General features: G+C 40.0%; 1 protein-coding gene across 1 annotated transcript in view; it reads right to left on the bottom strand.

Annotated features, from left to right (window-relative positions):
* PHACTR4 (phosphatase and actin regulator 4) overlaps window positions 1-13,646 on the bottom strand; it is an 81,872-nt gene extending 68,226 nt beyond the window's left edge. Inside the window, exon 1 of the mRNA XM_036025610.1 lies at window positions 13,485-13,646. The gene's annotated coding sequence lies outside the window, so the exon portion shown is untranslated. The remainder of the gene's footprint in view (window positions 1-13,484) is intronic.
* Between the last annotated feature and the right edge of the window lie 334 nt (window positions 13,647-13,980).

Genomic DNA, 13,980 nt, shown 5'->3' with positions numbered 1-13,980 from the left:
TTACCTAACAGGTATTGAATGCTCCTGTTGCTAATGGTATCTGTAGTTCTGGTAGTATTAATAGTAGTGTATAAGAATTGTGAAATACATCTATGCCCTCCTTAGCTTTAGCAAAATCCTTTATATGTATTAGTTCCTCAACTTATTAAATAACTGTGGCTAGGTCAACCCAGTTAAAGAAATGCAGAACCATGCACTACAGGCTAATAACTTCTTATATTAAAAGCAAAAATGCACCCTGGCTGGTGTGGCTCAGTGGACTGAGTGCTGGCCTGCGAACCAAAGGGTCACCAGTTCAATTCCCAGTCAGGGCAGATGCCTGGGTTGTAGGCCAGGTCCCCGGTGGGGGACCACATAAGAAGCAACCACACACTGATGTTTCCCTCTCTTCTCCCTCCCTTCCCCTCTGTCTTAAAGTCTTAAAAAAAAATCAGAAGTTTCTAGGGCAAAAAAATACATCTGCAGGGTTTGGATGAAATCAGGAGTTGATGGTTTGGTATCTCAAGCCCAGAAAAACGAGTTAATTCTTGAAGGGAATGACACTGAACCTGGCTTGCTGAATCAAAGCAGCTGAATACTGCTTTGATTCAGCAAGCCACAACAAGCCACAAGAGTTAAAAACAAGGGTATCAGAAATTACTGGATAGTATCTATGTTTCTGGAAAAAAACAAAAAATAGTTCAGCAGGCTGACGAATAAGATCTAAATTGTCCAGCTACAGAAACAAGATGCCAGATGACTCCTCAGACTTATTTCTGATATTTTAAAGATGTGATAAAAGCCATGTGTTGGAGGGAGTAAAGAGCCAATTACAAGCCAAGCACCATTGTTAGGTAGCATAGAAAGATGATTAAGTTTATAGCTTTTAGCCTTAAGAAGAAATACTTAGTAGAGAAGAAGAAAGGGTCATGTCAACAAATGGGTATTAGTCCTGGCCAGTGTGGTTCAGCGGATTGAGTGCCAGCCTGCAAACCGCAAGGGTCACTGGTTGGATTCCCAGTCAGGGCACATGCCTGGGTTGCAGGTAAGGTCCCCAGTATTACTATTAAGGAAAGTGCAAGAGACAACCACACATTGATGTTTTTCTCCCTCTTTCTCCTTCTCTTCCCCTTTTTCTAAAAATAAAGAAAATCTTTTAAGAAAAAAACCAAATGGGTATTAGTACAATATGATATGTATAAATAATGGAAATACAGGTAGCAAAAAAAAGAGTTCTCTCTTTGGTTTTAACCATATGAGAAGTAGGGCTGGCCTGTTAGGTATTGTTAAAGCCCACCCCACTCCCTGATTTTAGCTCCAAAACAAAACTCAGCAGATTTTGCTTCCATCATGATTCTGCACTTGATCAAAATACATAATATCTAAAAAACATTATCAGCCCTGGCTGACGTAGCACAGTGGACTGAGCGGAGGCTGCAAACCAAAGGATCTCTGGTTCGATTCCCAGTCAGGGCACATACCTGGGTTGTGGGCCAGGTCCCCAGTGGAGGCCGTGTGAGAAGCAACTACACATTGATGTCTCTCTCTCTCTCTCTCTCTCTTTCACCCTCCCTTAAAAATAAATAAATAAAATAAAATAAACCATTATCAAGATAATGAGCCCTGACTGGTGTGGCTCAGAGGGCTGGGAGTTGCTCTGCAAAGCGAAAGGTCACTGGTTCCATTTGTGTTCAGGGCACATGCCTGAGTTGCAGGCCAGTCCCTGGAGAGACAACTGATCTCTCCCTTTCTTTCTCCCTCCTTTCCCCTCTCTCTAAAAATAAGTAAAATCTTTAAAAAAAAAAAGATAATGAAGCCAACTGACATTGACAGAGAAGGGACAATAAAAATATTTCCATTTATTCCTTGGACTTGACTTACAAGTATATCATCAGAGAAATAAACACAATTAAACAGACAATGTATCATCTGCTCTTCCAGAGACCTGCTATTGTTCGCAGGTGCTACCACCTTAATATAAGGGTAATTGCTGTAATCTACATGTATGTTTTTATGTCACTAAATCATCCACCATTTTGAATGGAAGCTGGAGAACCATAGAAAACCTCTTCAGTTTCCTAAAATGACTTTTTTTTTTTTTGCTATTTCTGAACTACTTTTGTTAATACTCTGCACAGACATTTGATAGCTACAAATAGAATGAATTCATGGCTTCATTTGTTTTTGTCTTATCACAAAGGATCACAAAGGAAATGAAGCCTTATAAAGAGATTTACAATCATGCTCTTAGTAAAGTTTTACAAATGTCTTTTTAAAAAGTCTGTTCAAAAAAAGTTACACTCAAAAACGGTTTACTTTGAAGTACAAGTAATTGATATGTAACATATTAAGAGTAAAGACATAAAAATGGCACTAATTTTCCTTTCAAGGAAAACTGTGATCTCCTCCTTCTAGTTAAACATGGTCCTCTGTGACTACTAAGGGGCATGAGTCATCTCTTCAAAACAGAGGTGTGGCTCATCGATAAACAGAAGTTCTCTCGGGAAACACCACCAGTGTGTTAGAAAGAACACTGCTTTCAGGAAAAATCCTTACAGATCTCAGCAAGGGCAACTCCTCACCAGTGAGAATGACAAAACCTGCACCCAGAATAATGTAACAGCTGTTTCTTTCTGGCATTATTTACATCACATTCTGAGAAACTGCTCCAAAATAAACATACCTTTTAAAAGCTACGGTATTCAGTAATGTAGCAAATCTTTTTAAAAAACAAATTTGGCAGCAAATATTAATTATGATAATACTACTTGTTAAATCTCCAAATATAATTCTATCCCATCTAAAAATGTAAAGAAACAAAATTCATATTTGTTGTCAACTTGACCTTTTAAAATAGTTATGTGATTAAGACACATGAACAGATAAATGGGAATGATAACAGGGAATTCACTGAAGAAGTACAAATGTCTAATAAACACGAACATATGTTCAACCTGATTGCTAATAAGTAAAATGCCAATGTAAAATTAGTTGTTTTGGTTTTTCCTGCTTATCAGAATAGCTAAAAGTGTGAAGATTTAAAATATCAATATGCGGGAAGAAATGGGAAAAAAGAGATATTGATAAAAAAGTATAAGATGAATAAATTCTGGAGACTGAATGAACAGCATAGTAACTATAGTTAATAATATACGGTATACATGAAATTTGCTGACAGTAGGGCTCCCATGTTCTCAACACACACAAATAGTAACTGTGTGAGGTGACAGTTGTTAATTAGCTCGATTGTGTTAATCATTTCACTATATATATATATATATATATATATATATATATATCAAAACATCACATTGTATATCTTAAATACATACAACTTTTATTTATCAATTAAAGCTCAATAAAGCTGGAAAAAATAAAAACAAAAATAAAATATCCAGTATTTGTGGTATTTAATAAACAAATAAATAAATGATGCTAATGTACAGAAAAGTATACTCTCATAAATTGAATCAAAATGTTATTCACCCCAGACTGGTGTGTCTCAGTGAATTGAGCACTGGCCTGTGAACCAAAGGGTCACTGGTTCAATTCCCCATCAGGGCACATGCCTGGGTTGCAGGCCAGATCTCTGCTTGGGGGCGTGTGAGACGCAACTGGTCTATGTATCTCTCACACATCCATGTTTCTCCATTCCTTCTCCCTCCCTTCCTGTCTAACGACAAAAACATAACAACAAAAAAACACACACTAGCATATACTAAAGCTTTTTGTTTACCAAATCATTAAACCTTTTGTTATTAATTCCTAAAGTACCCTGAAGAGAGTTAAATGCTGCTCTTCTACTTCAGAGAGCTCCTAATTTTCTACAAAATAAAACAAATAAAAGTACAAAGAAGAGATAGTTTTAAAAAATAAAGTAGAATAGCAGTTACCAGGTACGGCGGGAAGAGGACAATGCAGATTTACTATTTAGTGGGCACAGAGTTTCTGTTTGGAATGATGAAAATGTTCTGGAAATGGTCAGTGGTGATGGCTGCACAAACTGTGAATGTACTTAATGCCACTGAACTATATACACTTTAAAAAGGTCAAAACGGTAAGCTTTACCACAAGAAAATATAAAGTGTGCAAAGATTAATGCAAAGAAACAGACTTCTCATTTACAGCCTGTCACAGTATGTATGCAAAGATACGTTCATTTAACAGAACGGTCCTAAGTGGTCTGTGGCTACGGTGGAAGGATGGTGTGCCCCTCTCCCAATCACACAAAGATGTCCCACACACCAGCTATCTTCTACCTAATTTTATGGAAGCACAAAGACTACGTAAGAGACTGTTAGTATAACTCCCAGTCTTATTGTTAACCCCAAGAAGTGAGAGGCTTGTATCACCTTTTAATACATAGCAGCAAAAATGTACTCAATTTATCCCAGGTCATAATGCTCTCCCTCAAACTTAAATTCAAGGGAAGGGACAGGAGGTAAATTTGGGTGTGTGCAAGTAAAAGGAAATGGAAAATACTCTTCATACCTATGCCTGGTTCTGTACAGTTAACTCTTCAGTATCTACTGGCAGCATTTTTAATTGGTATCCATGAGGGAGGGGGGAAGAAAAAGGGTAAGGTTGTTAGACCTTGGGAATCCTGCCCCTGTCTACCTGTCACTCACTGAATGTGAGGAAAAGTGTTTCAGTCTCCACTTTTTAACCTTGTTTAATTAAAAAAAAAAATCAACACCCAAAGAAAACAACCATTTCTCTATAAACCCTATTCTAAGGTATGAAATACATCATCAACACTAATGTGAGAAAAATACTTTATTATTTTTTAATATCCTTGATCTCTTATAAAGTGAAGATTTTAAAATTTCTAATAACCCAGGTGGATAGTAGCATCTCAAGATGAATAAGAACACTTTTAATTCAGTGTCCTCTGAGCCCTGACTGGTGTGACTCAGCTGCTTGGGTGTCTGCCTGCAAAGTGAAAGGTCGGCAGTTGATTCCTGGTCAGGGCACATGCCTGGGTCGTGGGTTCGATCCAGTTGGTGGTGCACACAAGAGGCAACTGATCGATGTGTTTCTCTCCCTCTCCTTCTACTTCCCTCCCTCTCTCTAAAAATAAATAAATACAACAAAAGTTGAAAAATAAAACATTTACTCCAGCTATGGGGAAACATTTTTTCTAATGATGGAAGAAATACAAGAGCTTACAAAGAAAAGAATGAATAGCTATGGCATCAAATATTTAGGTTTCTGTACAAACCAAAAATAAAAATAAACTTGAAAATAAATTAATATTTATAATAAAAGGATTACAAAAGTATCTAAGATCACAAAGACCCAAACAAATAAATTATCAAAAAGCAAAAACAGACCTGGCTGGTACAGCTCAGTGGATTGAGCGTGGGCTACGAACCAAAGCATCGCAGGTTCGATTCCCAGTCAGGTCACATGCCTGGGTTGCAGGCCACGGCCCTCAGCAACTGAACATTGATGTTTCTTTCTCTCTTTCTCCCTCCCTTCCCTCTCTAAAAATGGATGAATAAGTCCTAGCTGGCATAGCTCAGTGGATTGAGCGCGGGCTGGGAACCAAAGTGTCCCAGGTTCGAGTCCCAGCCACGGTACATGCCTGGGTTGCAGGCCATAACCCCCAGCAACCGCACATTGATGTTTCTCTTTCTTTCTCTCCCTCTCTCTCTCTCTCTCTCTCTCTCTCTCTCTCTCTCTCTCTCCCTCCCTCCCCTCTCTAAAAATAAATAAAATCTTTTAAAAAATGGATGAATAAAATCTTTAAAAAAAAAGCAAAAGCAGAATTTACAGTCATATAAAAAATGTTTGACTTTCTTAATAATTAAAATGTTAAAACAATAAGTATGCAACATTTATAACTATTAAACTGGAAATATATTTATTTTAAAATATTAAAATCTATTATTAGTAAGGTTGGTTGTGAATAAACAAGTAATGTAAACTGTTAGTTGCACTGAAAATTAGAGTATTAATGTTGGCAAACAATTCGGTACACCAATAAAGCAATATATAAATGTTAACAGCTGCTAATCCAGTAACTTCATATTCTCAAAAGCATTACATGCACAAAGATCTATGTGCAGCATTATTCGTAATGACTATTTACCATTTGTAACAGTTACATAAATTGAAAGCAACGACACAGGAATCTTAAACTCAGTTTATTTTCATGCACAGGTACTGTTTAGTAGGGAGAATAAAGAGGTGAACAAACTATACAGGGAATGGTGCCCTGCAGAGATACCGACAAAGTACTTTGAGATCACTCAGGGTAAGGATGAATCATTAATCCTTTACACCAATTTTTGACACTGTGTTGCCAACCCAAGTGCACAAAAGAGAGTAAGCAGCTGGGTCCCGAAAATCAAGAAAATCAAGCGTACTGGTTATCAACTAGATGGCATGCAAGCGCAGGGTACAAGCAGGGCACGGAGTCCTGCGTGAGAGAGAACCGGCTCCATCAGTGTTAGCCATCCGCAGGGAAACAAGCCAAGCAATGCACTGTTCTGTCAACAACCATAAAATTGCTATCTACTCTTCTATTCTTCAATAAAAGAGTTGACATCTATCCAAAAAATACTCCTGGAAATCTGGCTAACAAGTGCACATTTGGGAAAATAAATGTAGAGAATCTTTAACAATGGAGGGGTTTTTTGTTTTTTAGATTTTATTTATGTATTTTCAGAGAGAGGGGAAGGGAGGGAGAAAGAGAAGGAAATATCAATGTGTGAGAGAAACCTTAAATGGTTGACAAGCGGGCAGCCCGGGTATGTACCCTGACCAGGAACAGAACCAGCCAGACCAATCAGGGGAACAGTGGAGTTTTTTTTAAGGCACAGATTTGATTCAAGATTAGATTCCATTTTAAATATATATCTGAAAAAACACCCAGCAATATCACATACCACAAATACCTTTCTAACTTCAGTGCACTTGACAGTTCACACCCGAGAGACTTCCCTTACCACTCCGTGCTCCAGCAGCAGAGCGTACACTTCAAACCCGGGCTCCGTTCCTCCCTGTGCAGCACTGACCACAGTACTGCCCCCTTTCCTTTGCCAGAGATACTAACTTTCCTCACGCTTATTACCACCCAACAGTTTACACAGGCCTCTTCGCCCATTATCTCATCTGACCCCTCTGAAGAAATTGTTACTATCCCTACCTAATATACGAGGAAACTGAAGCGTAAAAGATTAGCTGACTTGGACATTCTCAGCTAGGAAGTGATAAAGCTGGACCTAAAACCCAGGTATTCAGACTCCAAATATAGTAAATGCATTATACTGCGGAGATATGTCAGAATTTTCAAATTGTCCAAAAAAAATACACTCCTTGTGCTTTAAACATAATAGAGAAATTAAACTAAAACCAAGCTTGAATCTGAAAGCTGTACAGTTTCAACCATCTCTTCCTTAAAAACATTGAACAGCCACTAAACACATTTCCCCTCCTAAAACCCCCTGGAATATTTTTGGTTGTAAATCATGAAAATCCTAGAAATGGAGAGATCAACTAATGCAGACCCTTTTAGACATGAGGAGACTGAAGCACAGGACTTGTGACTCGCTTGTGTCCATGATGGTGCCAGTGCCTTCCACTGCAGTACAATGGGTCTTCTAAGGCCTGCATCACCAGTATTCGAGCAATGGGGTCTTACTGAGAATGTGTGAGACAGAATGGGCGAACTACTGGGTAAACTGTGTCTGACCGCAGCCAGGCACTAACTGCTGTCCAGCAGCCCTTCTGCTCATCTCTGGTTGGTCCCCTTACCTTTTCCACAACTGCTATTCCAGACTTCTAACACTCACTGAGGTCCCCTAGCCCACTCTTTCTAACATGCTGCAGATAACATAACCCATTCTATCAGAAAGGAAGATTTAAAAAAAAAAACGTCATCTGCCCTGGCCTGATACCTCATTTGGTTAGTGTGTCATCCCAACAAGCCAAGGTTGCAGGTTTGATCCCCAGATCAGGGCACATACAAGAATCAATCAATGAATCCATAAATAAATGGAACAACAAATCGATGTCTGTCTTGTCTGTGTCTCTCAAATCAATTAAAAAAAAGAAAAAGAGGTCATCAGACATTAAAAGATCCTATAATGCAGAAATTACGATCTGAGTTTTAGAGTGGAAATATACCTTAATTCCAGATCTCTTCCATTACTTATCTGGTACCTTTGGGCATTTAATTAATCTCTCTCAGCCATAATTTTTCCAACTGTAAAATGGGAATGACCACAAACTCTATAGAACTTTTATAAAATTAAATGAAATAACATATGTAAAGGTACATAGATCAGTGTCTGAATCCAAAGCTGGTGACTACTCGGATTTCAACTTACATTTGCAAGCTTCCAAATGTGTCTTCTATCCTGTCTCCATGTTTCCTTTTCAAGGCTCACCTCTCCATGAGCTTTAGATTCTATTTCCTCCCACAGCTTCCTATTATCTCCCTTTTCTCTTGTGCACACCTCCAACATCTGCCTCTGCTGGCTCCCTTTCCTTTACCTTCAAACAAGTCAAATTTCTCCCATCCTTTAAAAATCAAAAAGAAAATAAAAATAGGCCCTCAGTCTTGTTTTAGCATTTACTTTCTAAACATCTCTCCTAAACCCTCTATCTAACCCATGGAGGATAGCAAGTAATTACCTTTCAAAACAGATCAGATCATGTCAATTACTTGCTTAAAAACCTTTAATGGCTATCAATTCCCTAATCAAAAGCCTAAACTTTTTAATATTTTGAGTCCTTCTTAGCACCTAGCCATCAACCTTTCCTTTCACCAGCCACTATAACTCTTCAGCTACTCAACTCCAAGGATTCAGAGACACCTAAGTATTCTGTAACTTTCTAAAATTATATGTACATTTGCTTATTCAGTTTTTCTGGGCTGAAATCTACTGCTCCTCTCAAATTTTCTAGAGGCGAGTATCTGAACCAAAATGTGTTAAAAACCAACTGCAATATCCTCTGGCCATAAAAGACTACTCACCCCTCCCCAGACACATACCTTACACTTTCACATATCCATTCCTATGCTCCAGCTGCTCCCTCTGGCTGGAATAGCCTTAATTGTAACTGGTCTCCCTAATGAATTCTTATTCATCCCCCAAAAACAAGTTCCAAAATCACTTCCTCTGTAATAATCCCTTTCTTCACTGTCCACTGAAAAAGAATCATTCGGTCCCTTACCTCACCACACAGCTAGGTGTTGTCATGTTGTAAGCTTTTCAAGGCAGATTCCATGTGCCCTGACTGGGAATGGAACCGGTGACCCCTTCCTTCGCATGCTGGCACTCAATCCACTGAGCCACACCAGCCAGGGCCCAATTCAAAAGAACCTATGCACCCTAATGTTCATAGCAGCATAATTTACAATACCAAGTGCTGGAAACAGCCTAAGTGCCCATCAGTAAATGAGTGGATCAAAAAGCTGTGGTACATTTACGCAATGGAATACCATGCAGCAGAAAGAACTCCTACCCTTCATGACAACATGGATGGAAGTGGAGAGTATTATGCTAAGTGAAATAAACCAGGAGGTAAAAAACAAAATACCATATGGTCTCACCTATAAGTGGAACCTAATCAACAAAACAAACAAGTGAGCAAAATAGAACCAAAGACATGGAAATAAAGAACAAACTGACAGTAACCAGAGGGGAGGGGGGAGGGGGATAATGGGGGAAAGAAGGGGAAGGCTCAAGTCAAGAAATATGTATGAAGGACCCATGGACAAAGACAAGGGGGGAGGGGTGGACTGAATGTGGGAGGTGGAAGGTGGGTAGGGCAGGGAAGGGTAATAGGGGAGAGAGATGGGGACAATTGTAATCAAACAACAATAATTTTTTTTAAAGATCTACAGAGAGTTATGGTAGCCCATGTGAAGTCGTGACTATTAGTCACAAAACAGTTTATAATGGAACACCAGACTCTCTTACACCAGGGAATCCATCCATTCTGTTTTTTTATAAATAACCTTCTCTCAATACTCCTTTTCCTTTTATAATAATAGTAACAGTGACTGACTACAAGAACTTGAAGGGTATAATACAACCACTCACTCACTCGACTTGCTCCTGGAAACAATTCCACAAGCTAGGTAGAGAGGAATTATCCCCATGTTAAAGATGAAAAAAAGTTCATAAAGGTTACCCTTAAAAGTTGCACAATAAATAGGATAGAATTTTATTTTAGCACTTATTTCCTCTCTGATTCCTCTGTCTTTCCACCCCACCCCTAATCAGTCCATAAGCCCCCAAACGGAAAAGACTTATTTTTGTTTTCACTGCTTTATCCTCAAGGTTGATCTACAACAGCACTTCAAACACAACAGGCCTTCACTAAATGTTTGTTGACTGAATAAATGAACTGCTTTGGAAATAAAACAGACCAACAGCAAAAAAACACAAAGGAAGACAGTTCCTTCCAGCCCTGGCCAGGTCGCTCACTTAGTTAGATCATCATCCAGACTCACCAAGGTCGTGGGTTCCATCCCCAGCCAGGGCACATAATCAACCAATGAATGCATACATACATAGAATAACAAATCAACGTTTGTTTCTTTCTTTTCTTTCTCTCTCTCTCTCCCCACCCTTGCCCCCACTCTTCCTCTCTTTCTCTCAAATCAATAAATTTAAAAAAATTTTAAGTTCTTTCTATTATTATGGCTTAGTAAGAGATTTGAAACAGGCTTCTACTAGTTAAAAAGGCTAGGCTAATTTTGACTCAATTGCATTGGCATGTTATACATTTTATCTAAAAAGAATCTAAGCAAGGGAGGGGAAGTACTTTTCTGTTTCTGATGTCACATTCACAGCATGTTCTGACATAAATCTAAGACTTAAACTGCAGGTTTGAAACTGATTAAAAGGTTTTACTAAAAGCAAAAAACTAAAGAAAACATTTTCTTGATTCTTCACTCTGGGGCTAGAAAAGTATCTGAATTTCAGTTCTTTCTTCAAGGTTAGTTCCAGCAGCCAAAGTTGCTGTATATGGTATCTTCTCTAGTATATTTCTTAATAAACCTTTAAGTAAAGATTATTCAAAACCTTTTAGTAAATAAACCTTTTAATAACAATTAGTCAAAACCTCAGCCTAGTAACTGGCCACCCTTCCCCACCCCTAGGGATATATAAAATTGCCATTCTGCCTAGGTACAAGGTAATCATAGCACACCATAGGACAAAGTAATGGCACCAATGTTCAGTATGACTTCCATTCAGTATAACATTGTCCATAACTCTAGAAACCAGTTCCTTATAAATCAATTTGTTCTGATTGGAAAATATTTCCATTATTTTTTCCAATATTTAAATTTCAGTAAATCACAAGATGGTGTTGGTGGTATGATGTGTAACTGCAATCGATGTGAGGTAATGGAAAGACTACTTGACTTAAGTACGGTTCATTCTACTCTTTCCTATCTAGGTGAACTCTTTGACTTTGGACAAGTTACAGAACATTTTAGAGGCTGTAAATTTAACATTGGTCAGCATAAAATGAGAAAACAACCACCTCACAGAATTGTAACAAAAGTTAAATTACATAATGAAAAGAGGCCATGGCTGGGTCACTCAGTTGGTTAGAGCATTGACCCCATATGCCAAGGTTGCAGGTTCAATTCCCAGTGAAGAATCAACCAATGAATGCATAAATAAATGGAACAACAAATCAATGTTTCTTTCTCCCTTCTGCTCTTTCTCTAAAAATATGTAAATAATAATAAATTCTGAATAAAAGCTTTGGGAAATAAGACTGGGGGCTGGGAAAAGACTAATACTTCTCTCATTTTATACCTTTTTTTTTTACTACTGTACTCTAAAGATCAATTATTTTATTTCTATGTAGGCACAGACATACTTCTCCCAAGTATATTCACTATACAATTAATCAATGAATGCATAAATAAGTGGAACAAATCGACATTTTTCTCTCAATCAATAAATAATGATAATGTACATGAGCTGTTTTCAAAAAAATATCATCACTGGCATGTTTGAAGATATACAGAACAGTCAATCATTACCAACTGCTGTTCCTCAGATTATTTTTCAAACTACTAAAACAAGTCTGTGAGTGCTTCTTCAAAGCACAGCCAGGAAAACACAATCCCACCCGTTACCAGATTAAAAATTGAAGAACTGCATTAAAGACCTCTATCCCTACACAGTATCACCGACAATCCGGAATTCTCAGAGTAAATCACTGCTATTAGGAAATAGGTAAGTAATAAAGCACAAAGGGCTTTGTTTGCCTACACGGCTAAGGTTGGAATTTAACCTATATAACTTAAATGACCTTCCCTGATTCGTGTAAAGGAGTCCCGGTTGTCCTCATTTCAGACACTTAAAACACTAAATCTGTTTTTCAAAAGGAGTATTTGCAATGGCGCTTATAAAGCATTATCTTAAACTGAATATCTACCAATTCAGTCTTCCAACAGGACATACATAAAGTTACCACTAACAAAGTTTGACCAAATCCACAACATTCACGTGTTGCACTAAAGAAATCTACTACCTCTCCTCCCGCAAACTGGTTTCATCCCTATTACCTGGTAAAATAGTCTCCTTCCGCTTTCTAGAAACCACTAAGTTTCTGTGTTCTCTATAAAGCACAACCTATTTATGGACGTTTTTCTTTCGAATTTTTAAAGCAGAATAGGTAAGAAAAGGATTTAAGGGGCGAGGAGCTGGGAGGCTGGATGAAGTACTGTAATCTTTTTCTGCATGCAATGAATGAAAAGGCTGCTCGCTGCTATAAATCACTTTTTCTCCTCCGAGATTCTAGAGGTGTTCTACCATTGAGCCCATCCGCTTTGGTTCTTTGGTTCCCGGATTGGAACGGCGCCCCAAACCGACATCGCAGCAAATTCTATCCCTTCCCAGTTTCCCCGGGAGTGGGGCTCACTTGTCTCCCAAAGGCCAGTCCCCTTACGGAAAAAAACTCCTGGAGATTCGTGTCTGGAAGCCGCCCCGGGCTGACGTTTAAGAGTTAGACAATAACCTCGAGGTTTTCAAAAGAAACTCCGTCTGCCTCTCCCTGGCTCCGATGCTTCCGCTCTGCCCAGCCGGGATGCAGAGGTCTGAGGCTGGACGAGTTTGTAAAATGGACTTTGACCCGATCCAGTTACAGTAACCGGATCCCCAGGGACAGGTCCCAGTCTGGGACTGGCCCCAAGGACGCCCCGGAGGAGGCAACTCCACACACGGGCACAAAGGCGCACAGCAGCGCAGACAAAAGGGCCCGGGCAAGTAGCCTGGGGCGGAGAGGGAAAGCCTGCGCAAGGCGCGCTCCCGCAGAGGCCACGGCGGGACCGTTGTGGGAGGGCGGAGGAGCGGCGGCCCCGGCCCGCCCCGTCCGCCGCCGAAGCGACCACAGCTTGAGCCATTTCCCTCCCCCGAACCGCGACCCGCTGGTGGAGCAAAGAATGTGGCCGGAGCCTAAAAGTCAGCCGCAGCCCAACCCCAGGCACTTCCCGCTCACTTTCCTTTGCTTGCAAAACTCACCCGGGTTGCCGCCGCCACCGCCTACTTAGCGTCCACAGTAGTTTCCCCCGGAAATCCTACTTAGCCTGCCGGCCGCCAGCGGCAGCCTGAGCCTTTGGCCCCCGGGAGGGGGGAAAAAGGGAGCAGGCCGGACAGTGAGAGTTAGGAGGTGTCGCCGCGGGGGTTCACGGGACTTGTAGTCTCCAGCCGGACAGCCGTCCGGGCTGACAAAATGGTGGAGATCTGTATCGGTTTGCTCTCCAGGCACTCGGCTTCACAGGCCATCTCTGGGCATGCGCCACGCTCTGGAGCCCCGCTGGAAAAGAATTTGGTCACCTTTCCTGGTACTGAGAGGGACAAAGGTCTTTTGGACTTGGAAGGACAGAGTTCAATATACTGAGCTCCAGGCAGTGCCTCAGGTGGGAGACAGTGTAAGTGTGCTGTTTCAGAAAACTGTGCAGCGTGATTCAAGTATAATCACCCCAAAAGGAAAAAAACAACAAACTATTGAGGGCCT

Source organism: Phyllostomus discolor, chromosome 5, assembly GCF_004126475.2.
Source record: "Phyllostomus discolor isolate MPI-MPIP mPhyDis1 chromosome 5, mPhyDis1.pri.v3, whole genome shotgun sequence".
NCBI classification, from domain to species: domain Eukaryota; kingdom Metazoa; phylum Chordata; class Mammalia; order Chiroptera; family Phyllostomidae; genus Phyllostomus; species Phyllostomus discolor.
Note: the sequence above shows the minus strand (reverse complement) of the source record. Positions and strands in the feature narration are given on the sequence as shown.